This window comes from Pseudophryne corroboree, chromosome 10 (assembly GCF_028390025.1).
Source record: "Pseudophryne corroboree isolate aPseCor3 chromosome 10, aPseCor3.hap2, whole genome shotgun sequence".
Classification (NCBI taxonomy): domain Eukaryota; kingdom Metazoa; phylum Chordata; class Amphibia; order Anura; family Myobatrachidae; genus Pseudophryne; species Pseudophryne corroboree.
Window position 1 is genome coordinate 30,629,699 of NC_086453.1, and position 20,046 is coordinate 30,649,744.

At 49.3% G+C, this 20,046-nt stretch overlaps 1 protein-coding gene across 4 annotated transcripts in view; it reads right to left on the minus strand.

The window, feature by feature from the left end:
* The window catches only part of CTU1 (cytosolic thiouridylase subunit 1), a 47,634-nt gene that overhangs the window by 24,280 nt on the left and 3,308 nt on the right, over positions 1-20,046 (minus strand). For 2 of the 4 annotated variants that reach the window (XM_063942262.1, XM_063942261.1), the window contains exon 2: positions 18,423-19,877. The exons of 1 other annotated variant lie outside the window; for it this stretch is intronic. The gene's annotated coding sequence lies outside the window, so the exon portion shown is untranslated. The remainder of the gene's footprint in view (positions 1-18,422; positions 19,878-20,046) is intronic. One more of the 4 variants, XM_063942263.1, reaches the window with a different exon arrangement.

The window sequence follows — 20,046 nt, forward strand, 5'->3', positions numbered from 1 at the left end:
TTTCTGCCAGAAGGGTCCTGTGGACTCGGCAATGGACAGGCGATGCCGACTCGAAAAGGCACATGGAGGTTTTACCTTACAAGGGTGAGGAATTGTTTGGGGACGGTCTCTCAGACCTGGTCTCCACAGCTACGGCTGGAAAGTCAAATTTTTTGCCATATGTTCCCGTTCCCTCACAACCTAAGAAAGCACCGTATTACCAAATGCAGTCCTTTCGATCACAAAAAGGCAAGAAAGTCCGAGGTGCGTCCTTTCTTGCCAGAGGCAGGGGTAGAGGGAAGAAGCTGCACAATACAGCTAGTTCCCAGGAACAGAAGTCCTCCCCGGCCTCCACTAAATCCACCGCATGACGCTGGGGCTCCACAGGCGGAGCCAGGCCTGGTGGGGGCGCGTCTCCGAAATTTCAGCCACAAGTGGGTTCACTCACAGGTGGATCCCTGGGCTATAGAGATTGTGTCTCAGGGATACAAGCTGGTGTCTCTGGACATAAAGGATGCGTACCTTCATGTCCCCATTTATCCACCTCATCAGGAGTACCTCAGATTTGTGGTACAGGATTGTCATTACCAATTCCAGACGTTGCCGTTTGGTCTCTCCACGGCACCGAGAATATTTACCAAGGTTATGGCGGAAATGATGGTGCTCCTGCGAAAGCAAGGAGTCACAATTATCCCATACTTGGACGATCTCCTCATAAAGGCGAGGTCCAGAGAGCAGTTGCTGATCAGCGTAACACGCTCTCGGGAAGTGTTACAACAGCACGGCTGGATTCTGAATATTCCAAAGTCGCAGCTGATTCCTACGACGCGTCTGCCCTACCTGGGCATGATTCTGGACACAGACCAGAAGAAGGTTTTTCTCCCGACGGAGAAGGCTCAGGAACTCATGACTCTGGTCAGAGACCTCTTAAAACAAAAACAGGTGTCGGTGCATCACTGCACTCGAGTCCTGGGAAAGATGGTGGCGTCATACGAGGCCATTCCCTTCGGCAGGTTCCATGCGAGGACCTTTCAATGGGATCTGTTGGACAAGTGGTCCGGATCGCATCTACAGATGCATCGGCTGATCACCCTATCCCCCAGGGCCAGGGTGTCTCTTCTGTGGTGGCTGCAGAGTGCTCACCTTCTCGAGGGCCGCAGATTCGGCATTCAGGACTGGGTCCTGGTGACCACGGATGCAAGCCTCCGAGGGTGGGGGGCAGTCACACAGGGAAGAAATTTCCAGGGTCTGTGGTCAAGTCAGGAGACTTGCCTTCACATCAATATCCTGGAACGAAGGGCCATATACAACGCCCTAAGTCAAGCGGAGACCCTGCTTCGCAACCAATCGGTGCTGATTCAATCAGACAACATCACCGCAGTGGCTCATGTAAACCGCCAAGGCGGCACAAGGAGCAGGGTGGCGATGGCGGAAGCCACCAGAATTCTTCGATGGGCGGAGAATCATGTACGAGCACTGTCAGCAGTGTTCATTCCGGGAGTGGACAACTGGGAAGCAGACTTCCTCAGCAGGCACGACCTCCACCCGGGAGAGTGGGGACTTCATCAAGAAGTCTTCGCGCAGATTGCAGGTCGGTGGGAACTGCCACAGGTGGACATGATGGCATCCCGCCTCAACAAAAAGCTACAGAGGTATTGCGCCAGGTCAAGAGACCCTCAGGCGATAGCTGTAGACGCACTAGTGACACAGTGGGTGTTCCAGTCGGTTTATGTGTTTCCTCCTCTTCCTCTCATACCCAAGGTGCTGAGAATCATAAGAAAAAGAGGAGTGAGAACAATACTCTTTGTTCCGGATTGGCCAAGAAGGACTTGGTATCCAGAGCTGCAAGAAATGCTCACAGAGGACCCATGGCCTCTGCCTCTAAGACAGGATCTGTTGCAACTGTCTGTTCCAAGACTTACCGCGGCTGCGTTTGACGGCATGGCGGTTGAACGCCGGATCCTAGCAGAAAAAGGCATTCCGGATGAGGTTATTCCTACGCTGATAAAGGCTAGGAAGGACGTGACGGCTAAACATTATCACCGTATATGGAGAAAAATAAGAATTTACTTACCGATAATTCTATTTCTCGTAGTCCGTAGTGGATGCTGGGACTCCGTCAGGACCATGGGGAATAGCGGCTCCGCAGGAGACAGGGCACAAAAGTAAAAGCTTTAGGATCAGGTGGTGTGCACTGGCTCCTCCCCCTATGACCCTCCTCCAAGCCTCAGTTAGGATACTGTGCCCGGACGAGCGTACACCATAAGGAAGGATTTTGAATCCCGGGTAAGACTCATACCAGCCACACCAATCACACTGTACAACCTGTGATCTGAACCCAGTTAACAGCATGATAACAGCGGAGCCTCTGAAAAGATGGCTCACAACAATAATAACCCGATTTTTGTAACAATAACTATGTACAAGTATTGCAGACAATCCGCACTTGGGATGGGCGCCCAGCATCCACTACGGACTACGAGAAATAGAATTATCGGTAAGTAAATTCTTATTTTCTCTGACGTCCTAGTGGATGCTGGGACTCCGTCAGGACCATGGGGATTATACCAAAGCTCCCAAACGGGCGGGAGAGTGCGGATGACTCTGCAGCACCGAATGAGAGAACTCCAGGTCCTCCTCAGCCAGGGTATCAAATTTGTAGAATTTTGCAAACGTGTTTGCTCCTGACCAAGTAGCAGCTCGGCAAAGTTGTAAAGCCGAGACCCCTCGGGCAGCCGCCCAAGATGAGCCCACCTTCCTTGTGAAATGGGCATTTACATATTTTGGCTGTGGCAGGCCTGCCACAGAATGTGCAAGCTGAATTGTACTACACATCCAACTAGCAATCGTCTGCTTAGAAGCAAGAGCACCCAGTTTGTTGGGTGCATACAGGATAACAGCAAGTCAGTTTTCCTGACTCCAGCCGTCCTGGAAACCTATATTTTCAGGGCCCTGACAACATCTATCAACTTGGAGTCCTCCAAGTCACTAATAACCGCAGGTACCACAATAAACTGGTTCAGGTGAAACGCTGACACCACCTTAGGGAGAAACTGGGGACGAGTCCGCAGCTCTGCCCTGTCCAAATGGACAATCAGATATGGGCTTTTGTGAGACAAAGCCACCAATTCTGACACTCGCCTGGCCGAGGCCAGGGCCAACCGCATGGTCACTTTTCATGTGAGATATTTCAAATCCACAGATTTGAGCGGTTTAAAATGTGATTTGAGGAATCCCAGAACTACGTTGAGATCCCACAGTGCCACTGGAGGCACAAAAGGGGGTTGTATATGCAGTACTCCCTTGACAAACTTCTGGACTTCAGGAAGTGAAGCCAATTCTTTCTGGAAGAAAATTGACAGGGCCGAAATTTGAACCTTAATGGACCCCAATTTGAGGCCCATAGACACTCCTGTTTGCAGGAAATGCAGGAATCGACCGAGTTGAAATTTCTTCGTGGGGCCTTCCTGGCCTCACACCACGCAACATATTTTCGCCACATGTGGTGATAATGTTGTGCGGTCACCTCCTTCCTGGCTTTGACCAGGGTAGGAATGACCTCTTCCGGAATGCCTTTTTCCCTTAGGATCCGGCGTTCCACCGCCATGCCGTCAAACGCAGCCGCGGTAAGTCTTGGAACAGACATGGTACTTGCTGAAGCAAGTCCCTTCTTAGCGGCAGAGGCCATGAGTCCTCTGTGAGCATTTCTTGAAGTTCCGGGTACCAAGTCCTTCTTGGCCAATCCGGAGCCACGAGTATAGTTCTTACTCCTCTACGTCTTATAATTCTCAGTACCTTGGGTATGAGAAGCAGAGGAGGGAACACATACACCGACTGGTACACCCACTGTGTTACCAGAACGTCCACAGCTATTGCCTGAGGGTCTCTTGACCTGGCGCAATACCTGTCCAGTTTTTTGTTCAGGCGGGACGCCATCATGTCCACCTTTGGTCTTTCCCAACGGTTCACAATCATGTGGAAGACTTCCCGATGAAGTCCCCACTCTCCCGGGTGGAGGTCTTGCCTGCTGAGGAAGTCTGCTTCCCAGTTGTCCACTCCCGGAATGAACACTGCTGACAGTGCTATCCCATGATTTTCCGCCCAGCGAAGAATCTTTGCAGTTTCTGCCATTTCCCTCCTGCTTCTTGTGCCGCCCTGTCTGTTTACGTGGGCGACTGCCGTGATGTTGTCCCACTGGATCAATACCGGCTGACCTTGAAGCAGAGGTCTTGCTAAGCTTAGAGCATTGTTTTATGTGGAGAGAAGTCTCCAGACTTGATCACACTCCCTGGAAATTTTTTCCCTGTGTGACTGCTCCCCAGCCTCTCCGGCTGGCATCCGTGGTCACCAGGACCCAGTCCTGAATGCCGAATCTGCGGCCCTTTAGTAGATGAGCACTCTGCAGCCACCGCAGAAGAAACACCCTTGTCCTTGGAGACAGGGTTATCCGCTGATGCATCTGAAGATGCGATCCGGACCATTTTTCCAGCAGATCCCACTGAAAAGTTCTTGCGTGAAATCTGCCGAATGGAATCGCTTCGTAAGAAGCCACCATTTTTCCCAGGACCCTTGTGCAATGATGCACTGACACTTTTCCTGGTTTTAGGAGGTTCCTGACTAGCTCGGATAACTCCCTTGCTTTCTTCTCCGGGAGAAACACCCTTTTCTGGACTGTGTCCAGAATCATCCCTAGGAACAGCAAATTGTCGTCGGAAACAGCTGCGGTTTTGGAATATTTAGAATCCACCCATGCTGTTGTAGAACTACTTGAGATAGTGCTACTCCGACCTCCAACTGTTCTCTGGACCTTGCCCTTATCAGGATATCGTCCATTTTCTTTGAAGAAGAATCATCATTTCGGCCATTACCTTGGTAAAGACCCGGGATGCCGTGGACAATCCAACCGGCATCGTCTGAAACTGATAGTGACAGTTCTGTACCACGAACCTGAGGTACCCTTGGTGAGAAGGGCAAATTGGGACATGGAGGAAGCATCCCTGATGTCCCGGGACACCATATAGTCCCCTTCTTCCTGGTTCGCTATCACTGCTCTGAGTGACTCCATCTTGATTTGAACCTTTGTATGTAAGTGTTCAAATATTTCAGATTTAGAATAGGTCTCACCGAGCCGTCTGGCTTCAGTACCACAATATAGTGTGGAATAATACCCCTTTCCTTGTTGTAGGAGGAGTACTTTGATTATCACCTGCTGGGAATACAGCTTGTGAATTGTTTCCAATACTGCCTCCCTGTCGGAGGGAGACGTTGGTAAAGCAGACTTCAGGAACCTGCGAGGGGGAGACGTCTCGAATTTCCAATCTGTACCCCTGGGATACTACTTGTAGGATCCAGGAGTCCTGTACGGCCCCAGCGTCATGCTGAGGACTTGGCAGAAGCGGTGGAGGGCTTCTGTTCCTGGGAATGGGCTGCCTGCTGCAGTCTTCTTCCCTTTCCTCTATCCCTGGGCAGATATGACTGGCCTTTTGCCCGCTTGCCCTTATGGGGACGAAAGGACTGAGGCTGAAAAGACGGTGTCTTTTTCTGCTGAGATGTGACTTAGGGTAAAAAAGGTGGATTTTCCAGCTGTTGCCGTAGCCACCAGGTCCGATGGACCGACCCCAAATAACTCCTCCCCTTTATACGGCAATACTTCCATGTGCCGTTTGGAATCTGCATCACCTGACCACTGTCGTGTCCATAAACATCTTCTGGCAGATATGGACATCGCACTTACTCTTGATGCCAGAGTGCAAATATCTCTCTGTGCTCTATAGTCAATAAAATACTGTCCCTGTCAAGGGTATCAATATTTTCAGTCAGGGAATCCGACCAAGCCACCCCAGCGCTGCACATCCAGGCTGAGGCGATAGCTGGTCGCAGTATAACACCAGTATGTGTGTATATACTTTTTAGGATATTTTCCAGCCTCCTATCAGCTGGCTCCTCGAGGGCGGCCGTATCTGGAGACGGTAACACCACTTGTTTTGATAAGCGTGTGAGCGCCTTATCCACCCTAAGGGGTGTTTCCCAACGCGCCCTAACTTCTGGCGGGAAAGGGTATACCACCAATAATTTTCTATCGGGGGAAACCCACGCATCATCACACACTTCATTTAATTTATCTGATTCAGGAAAAACTACATGTAGTTTTTTCACACCCACATAATACCCTTTTTTTTGTGGTACTTGTAGTATCAGAAATATGTAACACCTCCTTCATTGCCCTTAACATGTAACGTGTGGCCCTAAAGGAAAATACGTTTGTTTCTTCACCGTCGACACTGGAGTCAGTGTCCGTGTCTGTGTCTATGTCGACCGACTGAGGTAAATGGGCGTTTTAAAGCCCCTGACGGTGTTTGAGACGCCTGGACAGGTACTAATTTGTTTGCCGGCCGTCTCATGTCGTCAACCGACCTTGAAGCGTGTTGACATTATCACGTAATTCCTTAAATAAGCCATGCATTCCGGTGTCGACTCCCTAGAGAGTGACATCACCATTACAGGCAATTGCTCCGCCTCCTCACCAACATCGTCCTCATACATGTCGACACACACGTACCGACACACAGCACACACACAGGGAATGCTCTGATAGAGGACAGGACCCCACTAGCCCTTTGGGGAGACAGAGGGAGAGTTTGCCAGCACACACCAAAACGCTATAATTATACAGGGACAACCTTTATATAAGTGTTTTCCCTTATAGCATCTTAATATATAATCATATCGCCAAATAAGTGCCCCCCCTCTCTGTTTTAACCCTGTTTCTGTAGTGCAGTGCAGGGGAGAGCCTGGGAGCCTTCCCACCAGCAGTTCTGTGAGGGAAAATGGCGCTGTGTGCTGAGGAGATAGGCCCCGCCCCCTTTCCGGCGGGCTCTTCTCCCGGTTTTTCTGAGACCTGGCAGGGGTGAAATACATCCATATAGCCTCAGGGACTATATGTGATGTATTCTTTTTAGCCAGAAAAGGTATTAACATTGCTGCCCAGGGCGCCCCCCCCAGCGCCCTGCACCCTCAGTGACCGTTGGTGTGAAGTGTGCTGAGAGCAATGGCGCACAGCTGCAGTGCTGTGCGCTACCTCATGAAGACTGAAAAGCCTTCAGCCGCCGGTTTCTGGACCTCTTCTTACTTCGGCATCTGCAAGGGGGTCGGCGGCGCGGCTCCGGTGACCCATCCAGGCTGTACCTGTGATCGTCCCTCTGGAGCTAGTGTCCAGTAGCCTAAGAAGCAAATCCATCCTGCACGCAGGTGAGTTCACTTCTTCTCCCCTAAGTCCCTCGTTGCAGTGAGCCTGTTGCCAGCAGGACTCACTGAAAATAAGAAAACTATCAAAACTTTTACTCTAAGCAGCTCTTTATGAGAGCCACCTAGATTGCACCCTTCTCGGCCGGGCACAAAAACCTAACTGAGGCTTGGAGGAGGGTCATAGGGGGAGGAGCCAGTGCACACCACCTGATCCTAAAGCTTTTACTTTTGTGCCCTGTCTCCTGCGGAGCCGCTATTCCCCATGGTCCTGACGGAGTCCCAGCATCCACTAGGACGTCAGAGAAATATGTAGCTTGGTGTGAGGCCAGGAATGCCCCTACAGAGGAATTCCAGCTGGGCCGTTTCCTTCACTTCCTACAGTCGGGAGTGACTTTGGGCCTAAAATTAGGTTCCATTAAGGTCCAGATTTCGGCCCTATCCATTTTCTTTCAAAAAGAACTGGCTTCTCTTCCTGAAGTTCAGACGTTTGTAAAGGGAGTGCTGCATATTCAGCCCCCGTTTGTGCCTCCAGTGGCATCTTGGGATCTTAACGTGGTGTTGAGTTTCCTGAAATCACACTGGTTTGAGCCACTTAAAACCGTGGAGTTAAAATTTCTCACGTGGAAGGTGGTCATGCTATTAGCCTTGGCTTCGGCTAGGCGGGTGTCAGAGTTGGCGGCTTTGTCACATAAAAGTCCCTATCTGGTTTTCCATATGGACAGAGCGGAATTGCGGACCCGTCCGCAATTTCTGCCAAAAGTGGTGTCATCTTTTCATATGAACCAACCTATTGTGGTGCCTGTGGCTACTCGTGACTTGGAGGATTCCGAGTTACTAGATGTGGTCAGGGCTTTGAAGGTTTATGTAGCCAGAACGGCGAGAGTCAGGAAAACAGAGTCACTGTTTATCCTGTATGCATCCAACAAGCTGGGTGCTCCTGCTTCAAAGCAAACTATTGCTCGCTGGATCTGTAACTCAATTCAGCAGGCTCATTCTGCGGCTGGATTGCCGCTACCAAAATCAGTAAAAGCCCATTCCACAAGGAAGGTGGGCTCTTCTTGGGCGGCTGCCCGGGGGGTCTCGGCATTACAGGTTTGCCGAGCGGCTACTTGGTCGGGTTCAAACACTTTTGCAAAGTTCTACAAGTTTGATACCCTGGCTGAGGAGGACCTTGTGTTTGCTCATTCGGTGCTGCAGAGTCATCCGCACTCTCCCACCCGTTTGGGAGCTTTGGTATAATCCCCATGGTCCTTACGGAGTCCCCAGCATCCACTAGGACGTTAGAGAAAATAAGATTTTACTTACCGGTAAATCTATTTCTCGTAGTCCGTAGTGGATGCTGGGCGCCCGTCCCAAGTGCGGACTTCTTCTGCAATACTTGTATATAGTTATTGCTTGAATAAGGGTTATGTTATGGTTGCATCAGGGTTTATCTGATGCTCTGTTTTTGTTCATACTGTTAACTGGGTAAGTTTATCACGAGTTATACGGTGTGATTGGTGTGGCTGGTATGAGTCTTACCCTGGATTCCAAAATCCTTTCCTTGTACTGTAATCTCTTCCGGGCACAGTTTCTTTAACTGAGGTCTGGATGAGGGACATAGAGGGAGGAGCCAGAGCACACCAGTATCCAATTTCTTTCTTAAAGTGCCCTGTCTCCTGCGGAGCCCGTCTATTCCCCATGGTCCTTACGGAGTCCCCAGCATCCACTACGGACTACGAGAAATAGATTTACCGGTAAGTAAAATCTTATTATTACACCCTATACAGACATAGGACACTACACTCCCAACATGACCTGACCGCTGGCGAATGACCATAATACAATTATATTACACTCTATACAGACATAGCACACCACCCCATCCAGCACGTTACATCTGCCCCACCTGCAGTGCAGCATGGTTTGCCCAGGTACAAAGTTACTTGCTTTTTGTTTTGCTTTGCACAAAACTCTGATTCAGACCATTTGTCTCTACATTAAAAGACTACTATAAACTGCTCTAGTGTTCTTGTATCTGAGAGGACCAGGTCTTCATTTCAATACTGTTCTCACTTTTTAGGATAATTATCTGTTGATCGCTGATAATACATAATATAAATATAATAACACCTTCAGTTTTATGTGCTAGTAAAAGCCACCACAGCTGCCCATGGCAAAATTCCATATAGAGTAAACCAGGGCTCGACAAATCCCAGGGGCCATGGCCCCTAAATCCCGTGGCCCCTAAATTTTGCTGCCTGGCTACCAGATTATGCAGGGAGGGAGGAAGGAGATCTCCGTGAGCCCCAGCGGAAACTCATGGGTGTGCCTTATTGCAGCAGCCATTCCACACACAGAAGTGCATCCCGGACTGCGCTGAATGTTGTGCCTGTCCGTCCCTGCCTGCCGTCTCCAAACTCTGGCTAAAAATGAGCTCTCCGATAAGAGGGTCTCTGCATGGCCGAGGACTGCAGCTTCTGAGGGGGTAGTGATGCGGCCACAGGGTGGAGGGGATTGTGTGCCCGGGGGATACGCGGGAGGGCTGGTCTGCCTGGGAGTTCTCCCTTAGTTGTGTGGTCGTGGGGGTTGGTTTACTTGGGAGGTGGGGGGAAGGGGAGATGCAGCTCAGTAATGTAGCTGCGCTGGTGAAGGGAGGGGGGGGGGGGTAAGGGAGGTGGTCTGGCTCTTACACTATCATTCCAGCTCCTGGATTTTAGAAAAATTTGTCAAGCTCTGGAGTAAACTTGAATACAACTCCAAGGAAAAAAGTTTAAAATCTGCTCAGAATTCCATACAAATATACCTGTTCAACCAAGAGCGATAGGACACGACCGTGATATTACTAGACCCAAAGTCATCTTCATCTAGGACGAATTCTGGACAGGGCAATCTTGATTTCCTTTGGCAGCAACCCAAAAAATTGTGCCCTTTCCTCAAACCATAGAACAAGCTAATGACAGCTTAAGAAAATTGCAGTTCCTCTTCTGCTCATAAGTTGTGTCACCTGAAACTTCCACTGTGTTAATGTGGTCCAATGGCGGAGTACAGAGTATACATGACTTGCAGTAAACTGGTTATATGTTGCCGACTACACTACCAATGACCAACCTAGAACCAGATGTCTCAGTAGCTCTACAGTCCAGCCCTCATGGGCCTAAGGGAGGATAGACAAATATTCCACATGCAGACTTCTCAGTAATGCAGTAATCATCTACTCATAGGAATGGAGCAGGAATTTTGCGATTAATATATAGACAATCTCTAAGTTTGAAGTAGAAATCTGCCTTTCAGACACTAGAGGGAGCCATAGGACAAAATACAATCACATTGTTCACATATTGTATAACAAAACAATAAATAAATAAATAAATAGATATACATGGGAGGGGATTCAATTGGAGGGTCTCCAATTCAATTAAGAGGACTGAAAATTTAACTTTTTTCTCCATGTCTGATTTTTCCTAAAAATCGTTATTTTAGGAAAAATCACTGAGACTTGATCTGGAACGCTCCCAACTGTAAATAAAATAATTATAAACGTAATAAAACAAACACGGCATCTCCTAGAGCAACCACATATATATATATATAGCTTATCTGATATTCTTTACTGAGAATCCAAGCTAAAATGTAGTCAAATCCCGGAAATACTTAGCATCGGGTCTAGAACCTATTGCAAAGCCAGCCAAATAATAGTGGGCAATTCAATTAGCATCACAGGGATGTGCTTTCTCTGTGTGTGTTTTTTTTTTTTTACAGGTTTAGTACAGATGCTGTGCGATGCTTTTGCACTTGTGCGGGGGGGCAGGGACTGACATGCGGGGTGGACTAGCCCTGTGCTGGGCGTCCCCCCGCATGTCAGGGAAGATGATCGTAGCTGTGCTAAATTTAGAATCAACTCGGAATGATCCCCAAAGTGTAGACAGATACAGACTGATAAAGTACCAGCCAATCAGCTCCTGTCATGTTACAGGCTGTGTTTGAAAAATGACAGGAGCTGATTGGCTGGTACTTTATCTCTCTTTTAGCCATCTCCACTATCTCTTGTTAAGGCTTAATACATTTGGTCCTTGAAGTGGCTTTGATGTAGTAACGATAACTACGCATTATTTCAGGTCATTAGGAGATTTGCAGTTGATGGGCGAGCTACAAAAAAATAAGAATTTACTCACCGGTAATTCTATTTCTCGTAGTCCGTAGTGGATGCTGGGAACTCCGTAAGGACCATGGGGAATAGCGGGCTCCGAAGGAGGCTGGGCACTCTAGAAAGATCTTAGACTACCTGGTGTGCACTGGCTCCTCCCACTATGACCCTCCTCCAAGCCTCAGTTAGGTACTGTGCCCGGACGAGCGTACACAATAAGGAAGGATTTTGAATCCCGGGTAAGACTCATACCAGCCACACCAATCACACCGTACAACTCGTGATATGAAACACAGTTAACAGTATGAAACAATAGAGCCTCTCAACAGATGGCTCAACAATAACCCGATTTAGTTAACAATAACTATGTACAAGTATTGCAGATAAACCGCACTTGGGATGGGCGCCCAGCATCCACTACGGACTACGAGAAATAGAATTACCGGTGAGTAAATTCTTATTTTCTCTAACGTCCTAGTGGATGCTGGGAACTCCGTAAGGACCATGGGGATTATACCAAAGCTCCCAAACGGGCGGGAGAGTGCGGATGACTCTGCAGCACTGAATGAGAGAACTCCAGGTCCTCCTCAGCCAGGGTATCAAATTTGTAGAATTTTGCAAACGTGTTTGCCCCTGACCAAGTAGCTGCTCGGCAAAGTTGTAAAGCCGAGACCCCTCGGGCAGCCGCCCAAGATGAGCCCACCTTCCTTGTGGAATGGGCATTGACAGATTTTGGCTGTGGCAGGCCTGCCACAGTATGTGCAAGCTGAATTGTACTACAAATCCAACGAGCAATAGTCTGCTTAGAAGCAGGAGCACCCAGCTTGTTAGGTGCATATAGGATAAACAGCGAGTCAGATTTTCTGACTCTAGCCGTTCTGGAAACATATATTTTCAGTGCCCTGACAACGTCTAGCAACTTGGAGTCCTCCAAGTCCCTAGTAGCCTAGGCACCACAATAGGCTGGTTCAGGTGAAACGCTGACACCACCTTTGGGAGAAACTGGGGACGAGTCCTCAATTTTGCCCTATCCATATGGAAAATCAAATAAGGGCTTTTACAAGACAAAGCCGCCAACTTTGATACTCGCCTGGCAGAAGCCAAGGCCAATAACATAACCACCTTCCACGTGAGATATTTCAGATCCACGGTTTTTAGTGGTTCAAACCAATGTGATTTTAAGAAACTCAACACCACGTTGAGATCCCAAGGTGCCACAGGAGGCACAAACGGGGGCTGACTCTGCAGCACTCCTTTTATAAATGTCTGAACTTCAGGTACTGAAGCTAGTTCTTTTTGAAAGAAAATCGACAGAGCCGAGATCTGTACCTTAATGGAACCCAATTTAAGGCCCATAGTCACTCCTGCTTGCAGGAAATGCAGAAATCGACCTAGTTGAAATTCCTCTGTTGGGGCCCTTTCGGCCTCACACCATGCAACATATTTTCGCCATATGCGGTGATAATGAGTTGCTGTAACCTCTTTCCTGGCTTTAGTAAGCGTAGGAATGACTTCCTCCGGAATGCCCTTTTCCTTCAGGATCCGGCGTTCAACCGCCATGCCGACAAACGCAGCCGCGGTAAGTCCTGGAACAGACAGGGCCCCTGCTGCCGCAGGTCCTGTCTGAGTGGCAGAGGCCATGGGTCCTCTGATATAAATTCTTGAAGTTCTGGGTACCAAGCTCTTCTTGGCCATCCACGAGTATCGTTCTTACTCCTCGCCTTCTTATTATTCTCAGTACCTTTGGTATGAGAGGCAGAGGGGAGAACACATAAACCGACTGGTACACCCACGGTGTTACCAGAGCGTCCATAGCTATCGCCTGAGGGTCCCTTGACCCGGTGCAATATCTTTTATAGCTTTTTGTTGAGGCGGGACGCCATCATGTCCACCTGTGGCCTTTCCCAATGGTGTACAATCCTATTGGAAGACTTCTGGAGGAAGTCCCCATTCTCCCGGGTGGAGGTCGTGTCTGTTGAGAAGATCTGCTTCCCAGTTGTCCACTCCGGGAATGAACACTGCTGACAGTGCTAACACATGATTTTCCGCCTATCGGAGAATCCTTGTGGCTTCTGCCATCGCCATCCTGCTTCTTGTGCCGCCCTGTTGGTTTACATGGGCGACTGCCGTGATGTTGTCTGATTGGATCAGTACCGGCTGGTTTTGAAGCAGAGGCCTTGCCGGCCTCAGGGCATTGTAAATGGCCCTCAGGTCCAGAATATTTATGTGTAGGGAAATAACCTGACTTGACCAAAGTCCCTGGAAATTTCTTCCCTGTGTGACTGCCTCCCAGCCTCAAAGGCTGGAATCCATGGTCACTAGGACCTAGTCCTGTATGCCGAACCTGCGGCCCTCTTGAAGATGGGCACTCTGCAGCCACCACAGTAGAGATACCCTGGTCCTTGGAGACAGGGTTATCAGCCTATGCATCGGAAGATGCGATCCGGACCACTTGTCCAACAGGTCCCTCTGAAAAGTTCTTGTATGGAACCTGCCTAATGGGATTGCTTCGTAGGAAGCTACCATTTTTCCCAGGACTTGCGTGCAATGATGCACCGCTACCTATTTTGGCTTCAGGAGGTCTCTGACTAGAGATGACAACTCCTTGGCTTTCTCCTCCGGGAGAAACACTATTTCTGGTTTATGTCCAGAACCATCCCCAGGAACAGTAGACGTGTCATAGGAACCAGCTGTGACTTTGGACTGTTTAGAATCCAACCATGCTGTTGTAGCACTTTCCAAAATAGTGCTACCCCGACTACCAACTGCTCCTTGGACCTCGCCCTTATAACGAGATTGTCCAAGTACGGGATAATTACAACTCCCTTTTTTTGAAGGAGTATCAACATTTCGGCCATTACCTTGATAAAACACCCTCGGTGCCATGTACAGTCCAAACGGCAGTGTCTGGACTTGGTAATGGTAATCCTGTACCACAAATCTGAGGTACTCCTGGCGAGGATGGTAAATGGGGACATGCAGGTAAGCATCCTTGATGTCCCAGGATACCATGTAATCCCCCTCGTCCAGGCTTGGAATAACCGCCCTGAGCGATTCCATCTTGAACTTGAATTTTTGTGTTCAAGGATTTTAAATATAAAATGGGTCACACCGAACCATGCGGTTTCGGTACCCCAACCCGTGTGGAATAGTAACCCCGTCCTTGTTGAAGTAGGGGCACCTTGAGTATTACCTGCTGTGAATACCGCTTATTAATTGCCTCTAGCACAGCCTCCCTGCCTGAGGGAGTTGTCAGCAAGGCATATTTTAGGAAACGGCTGGGGGGAGACATCTCGAATTCCAGCTTGTACCCCTGAAATACTACTTGAAAGAAACAGGGATCCACCTGTGAGCGAGCCCACTAATTGCTGAAATTTTTGAGACGGCCCCCCACCGTACCTGGCTACACCTGTGGAGCACCCGCGTCATGGTGTGGCCTCACAGGAGGCGGGGGAAGAATCTTGATTCTGGGAACAGGCTGACTGGTGCAGCTTTTTTCCCTCTACCCTTGTCTCTGTACAGAAAGGAAGCGCCATTTGTTTCTGAAGCCGAAAGGACTGTACCTTTGTCTGTGAGGAAACCTGAGGTAAAATTATTTCTTCCCAGCAGTTGCTGTGGATACGAGGTCCCAGAGACCATCCCCAAATAATTCCTCACCCTTATAAGGCTCTCTATGCGCTTTTTAAGTCAGCATCACCTGTCCAGTGACAGGTCTCTAATACCCTCCTGACAGAATGGACATTACATTTATTTTGGATTCCAGCCGGCAAAATATCCCTCTGTGCATCCCCCATATATAAGACGACGTCTTTAATATGTTTTTATGTTTGCCAACTAGTATCCCTGTTTGACAGGGTCACCGACCACGCTGCAGCAGCACTATCTGCAGCTCTCAGTCTAGTACCTGAGTGTGTAAATACAGACTTCAGGATAGCCTCCTGTTTTTTATCAACAGGTACCTATTAAAGTGGCCGTATCCTAAGACGGCAGTGCCCCCTTTTTTGACAAACGTGTGAGCGCCTTATCCACCCTAGGGGATATCTCCCAGCGTAACTTATCCACCTGGCGGGAAAGGGTACGCCATCAGTAACTTTTTATAAATTACCAGTTTCTTAACGGGGGAACCCACGCTTTCACACACTTCATTTATTCATCTGATGGGGGAACAAAACACTGCCTGTTTTTTCTCCCCAAACCTAAAACCCATTTTTAGAGGTGCTTGGGTTAAAGTCAGAAATGTATAACACATTTTTTATTGCCGGGATCACGTCACGGATGTTCCTAGTGGATTGTGTATATGTCTCCACCTTGTCGACACTGGAGTCAGACTCCGTGTCGACATCTGTGTCTGCCATCTGAGAGAGCGGGCGTTTTTGAGCCCCTGATGGCCTTTGAGACGCCTGGGCAGGCGCGGGCTGCGAAGCCGGCTGTCCCACAGCTGTTACATCATCCACCCTTTTATGTAAGGAGTTGACACTGTCGGTTAATACCTTTCACCTATCCATCCACTCTGGTGTCGGCCCCACAGGGGGCGACATCACATATATCGGCCTCTGTTCTGTCACCATATAAGCCTCCTCATTCAACATGTCGACACAGCCGTACCGACACACCGCAGACACACAGGGAATGCTCTAAACGAGGACAGGACCCACAAAAGCCCTTTGGGGGGACAGAGTAAGAGTATGCCAGCACACACCAGAGCGCTATATATATACAGGGACTAACTGAGTTATGTCCCTAATAGCTGCTTTTTATATAATATACTGTATACAGTGCCAATTTTAATGCCCCCCCTCTCTTTTCCCTCTTACTGTACTGTAGAATTGCAGGGAAGAGCCAGGGAGCTTCCTTCCAGCCGAGCTGTGAGGGAAAAATGGCGCCAGTGTGCTGAGGAGATAGGCTCCGCCCCTTTTTCGCGGCCTATTCTCCCGTTTTTTATGGAATTCTGGCAGGGGTATTTACCTCATATATAGCCCCTGGGGCCATATATTGAGGTATTTTAGCCAGCCAAGGTGTTTTTATTGCTGCCTCAGGGCGCCCCCCCCAGCGCCCTGCACCCTCAGTGACCGGAGTGTGAAGTGTGTGAGAGGAGCAATGGCGCACAGCTGCAGTGCTGTGCGCTACCTTGGTGAAGACAGAGTCTTCATGCCGCCGATTTTCCGGACCATCTTCTTGCTTCTGGCTCTGTAAGGGGGACGGCGGCGCGGCTCCGGGACCGAACATCAAGGCTGGGCCTGCGGTCGATCCCTCTGGAGCTAATGGTGTCCAGTAGCCTAAGAAGCCCAATCCGGCTGCAAGCAGGCGAGTTCGCTTCTTCTCCTCTTAGTCCCTCGCTGCAGTGAGCCTGTTGCCAGCAGGTCTCACTGAAAATAACAAATTCTAAGACTATAACTTTCTAAGAGCTCAGGAGAGCCCCTAGTGTGCATCCAACCTCGGCCGGGCACGAAATCTAACTGAGGCTTGGAGGAGGGTCATAGTGGGAGGAGCCAGTGCACACCAGGTAGTCTAAGATCTTTCTAGAGTGCCCAGCCTCCTTCGGAGCCCGCTATTCCCCATGGTCCTTACGGAGTTCCCAGCATCCACTAGGACGTTAGAGAAAAAAGCCGCTGACCAGTTGAGTCACCATGGACAGGAGTCAGAGGGCATTATTAATGTAGCTTATTACGGGCACTTATAGAAGGAAGGGCGGGGATATCAGAGTAGAACCACACTATGTGGCCACTGTGAGATTAGTGTTTGTGTAGGTGACCATAGTGGTGCCAAATCTAAATGTTTATTAATGCCAGGAAGAAATTGACTATGAATTTTTTAAATCAGGCAAGATCTGGCCTTACTTCTCCTGACCTGCCCCATTTGAGGAAACCTAACGTTTGCCAACATCCAGTGAAGCTCCCACTCAATAGCTTGGTGATGCTGCAGGAGCAGGTGTGGGCAGAGGTGACCAAACCATGCCATTGTATTTACACATCCCAACTCTGGTGGACGAGCCATCGGGCAAGCCTGCAACCTTGCATTAAGTGGGAGAATAGTTTAGGGTACGCGCAAATGACCTCTCATACCAGTAGCAGTTATAGCCATTGGTAGGAAGAGGATAATGGCACCCGGAAATCTAACCACAGGGTAGGGAAAGGTGACGGTCACGGCTGCAGCGATTAGTACCTAATACCCATCCTGGGACAAGAAAACAATTTACATTTTGACAAGCAGGACTGAAGAAACCCACCACCACTAGCTACTCCAATAGCCACCACAGTAGACATCCTGAAATCTTGTGTGAAGCTCCCTAAGACTGTAAGCTTGAGAGCAGGGCCTTCCTCCCTCTATATCTGTCAGTTATTACCCAGTTTTGTTCCATTACTGTTGTTCCAATGTAAAGCGCAACGGAATATGGGAATATGCTGCGCTATGTAAGAAGCTGTTAATAAATAATAATTGTGCATGAAGCCTAAGCATCTCCCAAGAGAGCATGCTAACCTAGAACCAGTCCACAACACAATACAATACAGACTCTCTTGTGTCTGCTTGGCGACTTCCTGTTGGCATACGTCCCAGAGTAGCGCGGCCAGGTGTTCTCCAACAGGGCTAGAAGGAAGAATAATTACTGGACTCCCACATAGGGGTCTATTCAATTGAAGTCGGAACTGCCGTCTAGTCGGAAACAGGATTCGACCTATTCAATGCAGCTGACGTTTTTCCGACTTGTCGGAAAAAACACGTGGATCGGCGGATTAGCCCGTTTTCGACAATGCTGATCCAACTTCAAAAAAAGTCAGATCAGCATTGTCGGAAACTGGCAAAACCTTTCGGAATTGCCCGCTAATTGAATACTGCACTGTCAGATCCTCTCCGTCGGAGAGGATCCGACATGCATTGAATAACCCCGATAATATTGTTCTGCTCATAGAACGACTCAAAATCAGCTTTCCGGGGATGCTCAAATGAACCAGCCAATTAAACGGTTCCATAAATGAACTGTACATCCAACCACATCGCCCACTATTAACCAGGACAAACACAACAAATAAAACATGGCTGCGAGACAGACGAGAGACAGGGGAGCGCTACACACCGGATTCTCTTCTTCAGGCAGAGTACGACAGTAGAAGGAGAATAGCCACGGAGGCGGAGAGCTTCGTCTTCTCTGCACCAAAGGTCTCAGCGGTAGTTACAAAAGGAGGGAATGCGTAGCGAGGGCTTAGTAAATGTCTGAAGACTGCAATTAAATTATGACAACCAACAAATGTGAAAAAAGAAAAATGATGTTTTTAAAATACAAAACATATGACAAGAACCAGTGTTGCAGCCGGCAGTGGTCCAGTGACTTCCTGGGCTCATGGCAGACAATGCTGGCAGTCATGAAAAGGCCCGGGAAATTGGTATTGGGCCAGATGTGCAATACATAGAAGTAAAACTATAGTCAAGGTCAATGTGAGGCAGAAGAGGGTGACAAAGAGCCAGAAGGAAGAGCAGAGTAGGGGCCCAAGCCACCAATGCGCACGTCCCTGGCTGCCCCGCGCTTCAAGCGGTTGAACATGTGAGGATGCTTAGTGGAGAAGTGCGTCTCCAGCGCCAGGTCCCGCACGCTCTGGCTCCTCTCCCCTGACAGCACCAGGGCATGGCACACCTCACAAAACATGTGCACGCTGCCAAGCAGGCGGTCACGCAATGCTTGGCGGTAGGTAGAAGACCTGGACCCACTCTGGCTCTGCCTATCTGCCTGCTGACTAGGATTTGGGTGGCACGGTTGTGAGGAAGAACCAAGGATGATGGGAGGGTCAGAAGCAGTAGCGGGAGAAATAGTAGCCTGTTGCTTGGGCCCACGTCCGCCTTCACCTTCCTCCGAGGAGGAGGAAGCAGCTTGCCTCTTAGCAGGAACACGGGAGGATAGGTTTCCACCACTGCTGTATTCCCAAGTCGTAGCAACTATCGTACTGGGACCACAGTACCCGGAAGCCGCTGCTTGCTCGTACACCTCTTGCCGGGTCATGTTATGGCGCCTCTCAAGGTGAGTGAAGAGGCAGGTGGTCCCCACCTTGCCTGGGTTAGTTCCCCGACGCACCTGGGCTTGGCAGAGTATGCAGGTGACCACAAGCTCACGCTGCAGGTTGGAGGATCCACCTGGAACCCCGAAGAAGAACCAGGCAGGTGATCCAAACGCACAGGGGGCAGGGGTCACGCGATCCCTGTCTACTGTAACAATTGCGAGGGATTGACCGTCATAAGCAGGATGGCATCCACCTTGGCCAGAGCATGCCCCGGACATAGAAGTTGCAGTCTGCATGGTGACCTCAGCTGGTCGTGGGATGATGGCAGTGGTATCAGCATATCCATCTGTCAGATCTTCTTCCTTCACCTCACAAATGAGCAGGGACATAGCAGAGTCCAAAGCAACGAAGGCACCCAAACTACTTTCTCTTCTACCTCTGGGTTCTCCCTCACAAACGCCTCTTCTGCCACCAAGGAGTCAGTAGATGGATTGCCTGCCAGCACTGGTTCTGTCTGGGGACATCAGCAGGTATTCCCCCTGTAAGAAAAGCAGAAATAGCTTCAGTATTTCTCACTGCCTTCCACACCCACAACACGCGTGCACCTGTACTATACTAGGAACCATGGGGGAATGGGGAAGATGTGTCAAGCCTTCATTAGATATGTCTCCCACCATGGGAGGTGCATCTCCTACTTCACCCAATCCA